This window comes from Triticum urartu, chromosome 1 (genome assembly GCF_003073215.2).
Source record: "Triticum urartu cultivar G1812 chromosome 1, Tu2.1, whole genome shotgun sequence".
Lineage (NCBI taxonomy): Eukaryota > Viridiplantae > Streptophyta > Magnoliopsida > Poales > Poaceae > Triticum > Triticum urartu.
The window spans coordinates 113676198-113689402 of NC_053022.1; positions in this window are offsets into that span (position 1 = coordinate 113676198).

A 13205-nucleotide genomic window follows, 5' to 3' on the forward strand; every position below is an offset into this window, starting at 1 on the left:
CGAGTGGGCCCAGAGATACCTCTCCGACAATTGGAGTGACAAATCCTAATCTCGAAATACGCCAACCCAACAAGTACCTTCGGAGACACCTGTAGAGCACCTTTATAATCACCCAGTTACGTTGTGACGTTTGGTAGCACACAAAGTGTTCCTCCGGTAAACGGGAGTTGCATAATCTCATAGTCATAGGAACATGTATAAGTCATGAAGAAAGCAATAGCAACAAACTAAACGATCAAGTGCTATGTTAACGGAATGGGTCAAGTAAATCACATCATTCTCTAATGATGTGATCCCATTAATCAAATGACAACTCTTGTCTATGGTTAGGAAACATAACCATCTTTGATCAACGAGCTAGTCAAGTAGAGGCATACTAGTGACACTCTGTTTGTCTATGTATTCACACATGTATTATGTTTCCGGTTAATACAATTCTAGCATGAATAATAAACATTTATCATGATATAAGGAAATAAATAATAACTTTATTATTGCCTCTAGGGCATATTTCCTTCAGTACGTGGATATATATAGGAGGAAGAAGTAGGTCGGTGGTGGAGCAACGAGGGGCCCACGAGGGTGGAGGGCGCGCCCCCTGCCTCATGGCCTCCTCGATTGTTTCTTGACACCCACTCCAAGTCTCCTGGATCACGTTTGTTGAGAAAATCACGTTCCCGAAGGTTTCATTCCGTTTGGACTCCATTTGATATTCCTTTTTGGCGAAACTCTAAAATAGGCAAAAAACAGCAATTTGGGCTGGGCCTCCGGTTAGTAGGTCAGTCCCAAAAATGATATAAAAGTGTAAAATAAAGCCCATTAACATCCAAAATAGATAATATAATAGCATGGAGCAATCAAAAATTATAGATACGTTGGAGACGTATCGGCACCCAAGGTGTTCCTCCGGTATTCGGGAGTTGCATAATCTCATAGTCTGAGGAACATGTATAAGTCATGAAGAAAGCAGTAGCAATGAGATTGTGGGTTAGGTTGTTCCTAACAGGGCAAATACATGAGTAATTTTGTACAAAAAATTTCAGTGTCCTCAGCAAGAAGCAGGGACCAACCTTTATGGATACTATGTTTGCAGACACATGATCTCCATCTGCAAATCTGCTGATAGTTGTGACGATCCTCGCAAATTAGTACCGGTAAGTCTATCTTAATTAATATCTTCTACTCTACTCATATGGCACATTCTGATCTTACAAATAATGCAGCCCATCTTAAAACCGAGGACCCCTGAACTGCTCCCAGCTGGTGAATTGCTGATGGTTCAGAGATTTATCAGCGACTTCTTCTTGGATCATTACGTCAATCCCACTGGTGATAATGAAGATTTCAGCATGCCGTCTCCTGAAACATTGAGTAAGAGTTAGCCGCTAAACATATAACGCATGGATCCATTGTTTTCCATCTGATGAGGTCTTCGTATTTCGTACACTATGATTAATTATGTAATGCATATATGTGTGGACAAATCATTGGAATTTAGCTACCATATGTTCAATTGCAATTGTTGCGAAATCTGATGAATGTTCTTCCTGTGGACACTATTTGGTCAATTGAATATTGTGGCAAATTTGCTTTTTGCGTGCCGATTCAAAATGATATATTTTTGTTTATTTGTTCAATTGAATATTGTGACGAATTTGCTTTTTGCGTGCCGATTCGAAATGGGATATTTTTGTTTTAACCTGGCAATTTCTCCGCACACGGTTCAACTAAATGAGTGTGTGCGATCCACATCAGAAAGCATACGTCAATCGTAGCGGAACCGTCGGTGATACACAGCAGATCGCAAACGATTTGCAGCGCTACTACGTGTGCGTAGGTTCTCTAGAACCGTTTTTGATATCGCGTTATCACACACGAGAACTGGGAGTAAACTGTGTCCAATGCAAAATACAATCCCAGTCATAATTTTTTCAGGAAACGTGCGGGATCCCAAACGAAAAGCACACGTCACTCTTGCGGCAACCGTCGGTGATATCTAATAAATCACAAATGGTCTGCAACACTTGAATGTGTGCGAAGGGGCTCCTGAAGCGTTTGTGATATAACATTATCACAGACGGTAATTATTGGAAAACGTGTGCGATGTAGTCTAGCATGGCAGACGGGTTACGCAGAAAACTCATGTGCGATGGGGCACAAATCACACAAAAGTTCATATGTTGGCCCGTGTGCCTTACATATTGTTTCCCAAACGGTTCATTACGACAGACCGTATGGTTTCACTGCGTCATTAGAAACGCTTAATCACCGATACCACACGTGCGAAAGAATTTACTGTGTGCGCATCGCACACGATTACATTTTGGAAGGCCTCTAGATCACTACTCCATATCCCTGACGGTTTTTGGGTCATGTGGAAAGGACCCCCTATCGCCCACACTCGGTGACGGTTCCAAATGCCATCGTGGAAAGGGGTTAAAAACTGTTTGTTTAGGACCGACGCGCACCAGTGCCTCTTCAAGGGAAAAACCAATGCAAGCTCAAGAGGTAGCACATCCCCAAGCTTAGACGCTTGAGTATCCTTGAATATTTACTTGGGGTGCCTTGGGCATCCCCAACCTTGATATCTTTCCTCTCCTCCTTCTCCTCATATGGAGACCTCCTCGATCTTTGAACACTTCATCCACATAAAACTCAACAGAAAGCTCGGTGAGATCCGTTAGTATAATAATGCAAATCACTACTTTAAGTACTGTTGCAAACCCATTCATATTTTGTTTTTGCATTGTATCTACTGTATTATAACTTCTCCATGGCTTATACCACCGATACAATCGATAGTTTCATCAAAACAAGCAAAACAATGCATCAAAAACATAATCTGTCAAAAACAGGACAGTCTGTAGTAATCTGAACATTGACCATACTTCTATAGCTCCAAAAATTCTGAAAAAATAGAAAATATGTATAGAAATACTGTGTAAAAATTAGAAACTTTTGACATTCCAGTAAAATACGTAAATTCACGCACTACAGCCAAAGTTTATGTTTTTGCACCGCACATACCAATAAGCAATCTAATCATCCTAAAGGCAAATCTTGGCACATTATTTTTATAATACAATGGATTTTTACAAGGGGGCAATTATTTTTGTTGAAAAGTTTCTGTAATTGAAGATTCACAAAGTTCCCATGGGCATGAACAAAGTTCAAGGCTAGCTCCACTTTAACAATGGTCGTCTCTCTCTCATTTTCACTTTTCTTTTTGAAATTTTTTTAGGTCCCCCTCTATATTTTTTGTTTTTAAACTTTATAAAAGCACACAACAAAAAATGACTCTCTAAAACTTCCGGGTTGTCTCCCTGGCAGCGCTTTCTTTAAAGCCATTAAGCTAGGCATAAAGTGCTCAAGTAACCGATCCACCCGGATCCCAAAGTATATCAAAGCCAATTTTAATTAGCAATGAATTGTAATTTAGTAGTGAGCACAAAGCAACATATATCATGCAGTGACGAAGTCTAACTCTCTTCCTATGGATCGGCATGTCATAAAAGAATAATTCATGCACATCAAGTAAAGGCCAATACATATCATAAGCAATTTCTTGCAATTTTATTGTGTTGGAAACATAGAGAGGCGGAGATGTAGTTCCTCTCTCATAATAATTGCAAGTAGGAGCAGCAAGCACATGCATATTATATTCATCAAAATCATCATGTGCAACGATAAAAGGCAACCCATCAATGTAATCCTTAATAAAAGCAAACTTCTTCGATATAGTGTAGTTGGGAGAATTCAAGAAGATAATAGGACTATCATGTGTGGGTGCATTAGCAACAATTTCATTTTTAACATAAGGAACTATCGAAAGGTATTCTCCATAAGCTTAATTCATATTGGCATCTTGGCCACAAGCATAACAAGCATCAAGTTCATCAAAAAGGGATATTTCAAACGAATCAACGGGATCATAGCAATTATCATAGCATTCATCCTTCGGTAGGAATGGAGGGAAATTAAACAAATGTATGATTTGAAGAGCTAGTCTCATTAGAAGGTGGGCATGGGTAGCTAATCCGCTCTTCCTCCTTTTTGTTCTTCACTCTCCTCATCATCTTTTTCATCCAATGAGCTCACAGTGTCATCAATTTCTTCCTCTATAGTTTCCTGCAAAATATTAGTTTCTTGGACAGTGGGGGAGTCCTCAATATATGGTTTAACATAAGCATTAGAAGCATAGTTTTCATAGCAATATTTAAGTATGGCAAAATTTTCAGATTTGTAAAGAGTAGCATCATACTTTTCAATCAAAGAAGCAATTTCATAAGCACCCTTAAAAGCAAAAAATTCTTCAATTTGTTCAACATCATAGTAATTATAAACACCCTTGGCATAATAAGATAAGCTACCATTATCACTAAACTCACATTGGTATGGAAGGTGTTTCTCAGGGTCTTCAGAACAACAAGTAAAATCATATTATTCACATAAATTCCAAGCATAGCATTGCATAGTATTAATTTGATGCGGTAAAAGTTTCCCTTTTTGAGATAAGTGGTGTCACACAAAATAAGCATGCTCATTTAATGATTCTCCCTCAACTAAGCTAGTTGGGTTTTCAGCACGGGCACATAGGGATCGAAGATGATCCAAATAGAAAGCTTCAGCAGTATGATAGATTTTGGGTGGTTCTTCAACCATTGGTTTAGTAGGTACAACTATTTTTGGTATTCTAAGTTCCCTAACCATAAATAGAGATAGAAAACAAGAGCGCAAAATAAAAATTACTTAGTGATAAAGCAAACAAGCACACACACACGAGAATATTCACCCCATGCTATTGCTCCCTGGCAACGGCGCTAGAAAAAAGTCTTGATAACCCACAAGTATAGGGGATCGTTTGTAGCCCTTTTCAATAAGTAAGAGTGTCGAACCCAATGAGGAGCTAAAGGTAGAACAAATATTCCCTCAAGTTCTATCGACTACCAATTCAACTCTACGCATGCTTAGCGTTTGCTTTAACTAGAACAAGAATAAAACTAGAAGTACTTTGTAGGTGCGGTAGGATAGGTTTGCAAGATAATAAAGAATATCAAAATAAAAGTTAGGTGTTGTAAATAAATGATTAACTAGTATAACGAGTGTGGATTAGTAGTGGTATTATTTGCGGAATTGTCCCTTAGCAATTGACTACGTTACTAGATCGATAGCAAGTTTTTATGTGGGAGAGGCCACTGCTAGCATGTCATCCCTTACTTGGAACTCTATGCACTTATGATTGGAACTATTAGCAAGCATCCGCAACTATTACCATTCATTAAGGTAAAACCTAACCATAGCATTAAGATATATACTGGTCCCCCTTCAATCCCGTATTCATCAATTTCTATGGTAGGAAGAAGCTTCTGTCACCCTTGCCCTCCAATGCATAGTCCTATCAACATACAACTAACCCTATGGTATGATCCACACGCGCACTCATATGATGAGCACCAAAGTACAACAACATAACCACAAGCAAATTAAGCCAATCATAGCAATTCATAAATTACCGATAGGACAACAAAAATCTACTCAAGCATTATAGGATGGCAACATATTATTGGATAATAATAGAGCATAAAGCAGCATGTTCAAGTAGAGGGTACAACGGGTTGCGGAAGAGTGGACCGCTGAATATAGATGGGGGAAGGTGATGGAGTTGTTAGTGAAGATAGCAGAGTTGTTGGAGTAGATCGCTGTCACACGATGATTGCCCTGGCAGTGTTCCGGCGCCACCAAAAGATAGGGGGAGAGAGCCCCCCTCTTCCTTCTTCTTCCTTGGCCTCCCCCCTAGATGGGCGGAGGGTTCCCCCTTTGGTCCATGGCCTCCATGGTGGCGGAGGGATGAGAGCCCCTTCGAGATTGGATCTGTCTCTCTGTTCTCTTCTGTTTCGCATTCCTATTTTCTGGCCGAAAACCACTTCTTAAACATCCGGAGATCCGTAGCTTCGATTGCGCTGAGATTTGAACACAATTTTTTCGGATCTAAGCTTCCTTGTGCTCAAAGTAGAGCAGCAACCACCTTACGAGGTGACCACAACCCACCACTACATGCTAGGGCCCTGGGGCATTCCCTGGTGTACTGTGGGGGCTCTGGGCCTCCTTTTGCATTGATTCCACCTCCTAAAAATCAAATATATTCCCAAATAATTCTCCGTAAATTTTTACCGCATTTGGACTTCGTTTGATATGGGTATTCTACGAAGCAAAAAACATGCAAAAAATACGAACTGGCGCTGGGCACTGGATCAATATGTTAGTCCAATAAATTATATAAATTGTTGCCAAAAGTATGTGAAAGTTGTATAATATTGGGATGAAACAATCAAAAATTACAGATATGATGGAGACGTATCACTCGCCGGCTAGCCCACGCCCCCTCTTCCGTAGCCGGCTTAGTAGTGTGCGTAGTCCCAAAGCCCTCTCTTCGTCTCCAACCACATACCGGCTCCCAGCTGGCAAGAGCTAAAGGGCTAAACGGTCTCACATGGAAAACTACTAAGGAAAGGTTCCGGCTCGGGCCAACCGGTCGCACACCGCATCCTCTCACGCATTGGCGGGCTACTCATCCAGCCGGCCCACTGCCTGCTTGCTCGAAACCTAAGTCCCCAAGCCCTAAGTATTGTACTATCCCCCTCAAAGCCTACTCTCCGGCCTAGCTACAGACCAGCTCCAAGCTATCCTGTTAGTGTGGCGTAAGCTGTGGGGGTGGAGGCACGAGAAAACGGACTAAGGACAAAGGAAAAAAGAGCGAGCTGACAACAAACACAAAACACATGTGTGCAGCAAACATGCATATATTTACAGAATAAATAGGCCCATGTCCATATGTTCAGTACATCAAAATACACCCCTAGTGGGTGGACTTGAAAACTAACGAAAGTTCAGGCATGTTCTACAAAAGACAGGAAAGAAAAGATAAGAGTCTAGGCGGCGGGCTCGGCACCAGGCTGCGCTGGCTTCGCCGTGGTACCGGTGTCCATCTTGGCGTCGTCGTTCACGTATGTCCCGGTTTTGGGGCCGACCCCTTCTCTGATCATCTCGGCTTGGTTGTCATTCGGGTCTTTGAAGCATAGCTCGTAGGTGTCCTCTGGGATCTCCTCGCCATCAGCTGTCCACTCCTTGAAGAACTCGTCATGCAGGGTGAAGGTGGCGATGTCGCTGGCGCGCTTCTCGAGCGGTGTGGCGCACTCCGCTAGATCCGCTTCCGCCCCAGTCCATTGGGTGGCCAGTTGGTCCAGAATCACCCCTGGATACTAGGAAAGCGTAAGGCGCAACGCCATCTCCGCGCCGGCTCACGCCGCGGAGGCCCTCCAGGTACTGATCCTGGCCGGCGCCATCTCAAGCCACCTCGCTAGTTAGTTGACGGTCTCTGGCTGCACCGCACCGTGCGAGTGGGCCCGTACCGCCACCAAGCCAGCATCACAAAGCTGGTTAATGACGCGCGAACCACCTACAACCGACCGTCGGTGGCGATGCCCGTCTCTGCCACCGTCCAGGCGGCGTACTGCCCGATGTGGACCTCAGTCGCTCTCTATTTGTCCTGGTGGGCGCTCCCGATGTCTCCAGCCGTTTTCTGCGTTTTAGGGAAGGCCTTTAGGCAGGAAGAAAGAAAAGAAGTAAGAGAACGAGAAACAAGGTGCCGGTCGGCGGCCAAGGGCGGCCGGGCGTGCCAGGACAAAATAAACACCCCAAGACTTACAAGAGAGGAGTGCGTCAATATGCTGCACCTCGGCTAGCATCCCTTGCTCCTTCACCGACCACTCGCTGGCTCGGCGAGTGCGCTCCGCCTTCATGTCGGTGACTGATATGTCTCCAACGTATCTATAATTTATGAAGTATTCATGCCATGTTTATAACAATTTTATATGGTTTGGGTGCAATTTTACATGATTTAAATGGAACTAACCTGGACTGACACTGTTTTCAGCAGAACTACTGTGGTGTTGTTTCTTGTGCAGAAATCAAAGTTCACCAAATGCAGCAAAAAAATGTGATGATTTTTTGGAAGAAAAGAGGCACTAGAAGCTTCGTGGGAGGACCCGAAGAGCCACGAGGGCCCCACAAGGCACCAGGGCGCGCCAGGTGGGGCTGGCTAGCCCTGGTACATTGTGGGGCCCTCGTGGCTCATCTTCGCGTGATTCCAATGCTGAAAAAAATCCTATATATATATAGAAACCCCCAAAAATAACCCTAGATCAGAAGTTCCACTGCCGCAAGCCTCTATAGCCACAAAAAACCAATCTAGACCTTGTTCCGGCACCCCGCCGAAGGGGGAAATCATCACCGGAGGTCGTCTTCATCATCTCGGCTGCCACCATGATGAGGAGGGAGTAGTCCACCCTCGGGGCTGAGGGTTTGTACCAGTAGCTATGTGTTTAATCTCTCTCTCTCTCGTGTTCTTCATTTGGCACGATCTTGATGTATCGCGAGCTTTCTTAATATAGTTGGATCATATGGTGTTTCTCCCTCTCCATCTTGTTGTGGTGAATTGAGTTTTCCCTTTGAGATTTTGTTATTATCAGATTGAATACTTTTATGGATTTGAGAGCATTTGATGTATGTATTGCTATGAATACCCGTGGTGACAATGGGGTATCATATTGATTCACTTGAAATATATTTTGGCACTCAACTCACAGATTCCCGAGGTGACATTGGGGGGTAATCTATGCATAGGGGTTGATGCATGTTTTCATCCTTGTTTCTCCGATAGAAATCTTGGGGCACTCTTTGAGGTTCTTTGTGTTGGATTGAGTATTATGAATCTGAAATTGTTTGATGCATATCGTATAATCAACTCACAAATACTCGTGGTGACATTGGAGTATCTAGGTGACATTAAAGTTAGTTAATGTGTATCATATGGTGTTATTTTAGCACAAACTCTTAGATAGATCGTTCGGAAAGGATAACTTGGTGTTATTTTAGTACGAACTCTTGGAAAGATCGATCGGAAAGAATAACTTTGAGGTGGTTTCGTACCCTATAAACAATTTCTTCTTATGTTCTCCACTAGATAAGAACTTTGGAGTGATTCTTCATCGCATGTTGAGGGATGGTTATATGATCCAATTATATTAGCATTGTTGAGAGATTGCACTAGGAAAGTATGAACCCTAGGCATTGTTTTTAAGCATTGTAATACTATATGTACTCACTTTTGTTACTTACTAGCTTGTTATTTTTATTGTTCCTATTACAAAAATCAATATCTATTATCATTACTACACTTGTATCACCATCTCTTCGCCGAACCAGTGCACATATATAATGTACCATTGTATTTGGTGTGTTGGGGACACAAGAGACTCTTTGTTATTTGGTTACAGGGTTGTTTGAGAGAGACCATCTTCATCCTATACCTCCCATGGATTGATAAACCTTAGGTCATCCACTTGAGGGAAATTTGCTACTGTCCTACAAAACTCTGCGCTTGGAGGCCCAACACGAGTCTACAAGAACAAGTTGTGTAGTAGACATCAACGACCTCTGTGGCGGCCTTGCTCACTGCCTCGTCCCTTTCGGCTAGTGCTTTTAGATGCTCCTCCACTAGCCGGTCAAGCTCGACACTATGGGCAGCCGCCTGCTGGTCCTTCTCAGCAGCCAACCGGTTCACCCGCACCTGCTGCTGATCACACTGCTGGCCGGCCTTGACCAGCCGAAGCCGGAGATTTCGGATCTCGGCCGGGTCGGTAGCTACGGCTACGTGGCAACAAGCAAGATCCCAGGTCAGTGACTAGATAGAAGAACGAAAGAAATAGTCAGAGTGTGAAAAGATCCGACCCAGCTGCTGTGCAACCAACTCGAATCTCGGGGGCTACACCCAGTGGGTGTGCAGGCGTACCCCCACTGGAAGAAAGTGTGTCGTTTACCTTTAACCCGCTATAGTTTTGCCTCCTTCACCACGAGCTCGCCTTGGCCGGTTTGTACACGCCAACCAACTTATTATAGACCGTCACCCGCTGGTTGTGAAGGTCCTAAGGAGGAAGAGTCAGAAGTAGAAGACAAGGAAAAATTTCGGAAGGCTCGAACCGCCTACCGAGTAGCCAGCCCGAGCCTCGAGGCCTACACCCAGTGGGTGCGCTCGCGCGCCCCCACTGGAAGGTATTTCAAAGAAACAAAAGCAGAGATGCAGTAGGAAAACACGTACCATGACGGATTGCTCACGATGGACAAGCTAGCTGTGTGGTCCCTGGGTGGACTCCTGCAAGAAGCTACTGTAACTACCGAACTACGAGCGCACCCTATTTAGGGCGGCGGTCGGGATCCCTTGGGGCTCCCCGCTGGTGGCCTCGACTGTGCTCGCCCAGTCCCCCTGCAACTGGGCCACTGAACTGGCGCTGATCCTGCTCCCGGCCGGCCAGGTTGAAGCGACGATGGCGCCGACTCCTCTGGGCGTGGCTCCCATGTCGCTTAACGACACCCCTCCGCCGGCCCCGCCGGCTCTTCCGCCCAGGCCGGCCCCCTCGTCCCGGCCCGCGCCCGCCATGGGGTCAGCGGCCGACTGACGGGTGTTGGGAATTGTTGCATGGAAAACAAAAAAAATTCTAGGCACATGCAATGATCTATCCTTTGATATGCATAGCAACGAGGGGGTACCCTCGTAGATCGTAAGTGGAGGAGTTTCACAACGCGGTTGATGTAGTCGAACTTCTTCGTGCTTCAACCGATCAAGTACCGAATGCACGACACCTTCGTGTTCAGCACATGTTCAGCTCGATGACGTCCTCGTCTTCTTGATCCAGCAAGAGAGGCGAAGTAGTAGATGAGTTCCAGCAGCACGACGATGTGGTGATGGTGTTGGTGAAGAACAATCTCCACAGGGCTTCGCCAAGCACAACGGAAACTACGACGAAGGATAAACTAGAGGAACGGGGATGCCGGCACACGGCTTGGTGTATCTTGATGTGTTTCAGGTGCTATTTATATGTGGAGCCCTAGGGTCGTAAATTGGAGAAAGAGCCTCCTCAAATTTGGTTTTGCCCATAAGGAAGAGTCCTTCTCGGACTTCTAGACGCCACAATCCTTGGCGTCTGGCCCAGACGCCACAATCCTTGGCGTCTAGCCTAGACGCCACAATCCTTGGTGTCTGGCCCAGATGCCATGGGCCTCGGTGTCTCACCCAGGGCCAGATGCCAGGGTCTCCGGCGTTTGGCCCCCTGGCCTCCGCAAAACTCCTTTTGCACCGACCTAAAGCCCCGTGGGCTTTACCACTTGGCCGAACCATATCATCCTATATATCAATCTTTACCTCCAAACCATTCTGGAGCTCCTCGTCATGTTCGTGATCTCATCCGGCACTCCGAACATCATTCGGTCACCAACATACATAACTCATATAGTACTATATCATCAACAAACGTTAAGGGCGCGGACCCTACGGGTTCGAGAACTATGTCGACATGACCGAGACACCTCTCTGGTCAATAACCAATAGCAGAACCTGGATGCCCATATTGGCTCCAACATATTCTATGAAGATCTTTATCGGTCGAACGGTTATGACAACATACGTAATTCCCTTTGTCCATCGGTATGTTACTTGCCTGAGATTCGATCATCGGTATCTCTATACCTAGTTCAATCTCGTTACCAGCAAGTCTCTTTACTCGTTCCATAATACACCACCTCGTGACTAACTCCTTAGTCATTTTCTTGCAAGCTTTATGATGTGTATTACCGAGAGGGCCCAGAGATACCTCTCCGATACCCAGAGTGACAAATCCTAATCTCGATCTATGCCAACTCAACAAACACCTTCGGAGATACCTGTAGAGCATCTTTATGATCACCCATTTACGTTGTGATGTTTGATAGCACACAAGGTATTCCTCCTGTATCCGGGTGTTGCATAATCTCATAGTCGAAGGAATATGAATTTTACATCAAGACAACAATAGCAATAAACTGAACGATCAATATGCTAAGCTAATGGATGGGTCTTGTCCATCACATCATTCTCCTAATGATGTGATCCCGTTATCAAATGACAACTCATGTCTATGGTTAGGAAACCTTAACCATCTTTGATCAACGAGCTAGTCTAGTAGAGGCTCACAAGGGACATGATATTTGTTTATGTATCCACACATGTATTTAGGTTTCTGTAAGTGCATCTAGTGCCCCTTAGTGATTTTGGTGTATTGAAGACTTATAGGTTAAGGGACTAATGCGTTTGTGAGTGTGCACAGGTCTATAACTCTATGAGGAGTTTGATATTTACAGAGAAAGTCGACCCCTAAAAATGAATGTCTTCATTTGAAGACTTTGGATTTCTGAGGACTTTCTGAAGACTTTGAAAGTGAAGAAATTGGTGTGACCATGAAGACTTGATATTCATGCGATGAACATGAAGCGTGAAGACTATTATTTTCGTAGTTTCATTTTCTCTTTCTTGGGTCATAGGAAACACCGTACTGTTAAAGGGGGTCGAGGTAAAACTAAGGAAAAGTTTCCAAGTGATGCTCATCTCAAAATCCTACACCTACCAATCTCTTCGAGTGAAGCCATTGGAAATCTCATATAGTTCAGTCAATTTCTTCAGTGATAGAGACAAAGTTCTTCTACTCCCTAAGGAATTTGTTCTGACTGAGGAGTTAGGAATTCGCCAGTGCGGATTGCCTACAAGTGAGGAACATGATAGCCCAGAGGAATTTGAACCTCAAATTTCCGACCATTGATGTGCTATGCGCCAGCTGTCCCAAAATATCTTATCCACCTAACGGTTATATCATTGAAGGGCATTTATGTCTTATCATGTCGGACTGCTCCCTAGGTTATAAATAGCCGCCCCCTAAAACCACTAGCTGGTTGGCTGCTCCACGAGAAACTGACACTTGTCATTGAGAGAATCCCATCCTCCGAGGACTTTGAGCGAAAATCATCAAGTGAGGGAAAACCCAAACCCAAACACCTAAAAACCCGAAGTGATTGAGCATCACTGAAGAGATTGTTCCTTTGTGGAACCGACACTTGTTACCTTTGAGGACTGTGCATCCTCCAGACGGTTAGGCGTCATGGTCTAGAGCATCCAAGAGGAAATTGTGGATCACCGAGTGACTGAGTCTGTGAAGGTTTGGAAGTCACCTGAAGACTTACCACGAGTGATTGAACGAGGTCTGTGTGACCTTAGTTCAAGGAGAATACGATGAGGACTATGTGTCCTTAGGTTTAAATACCTAGCAGCTCCAACCAGACGT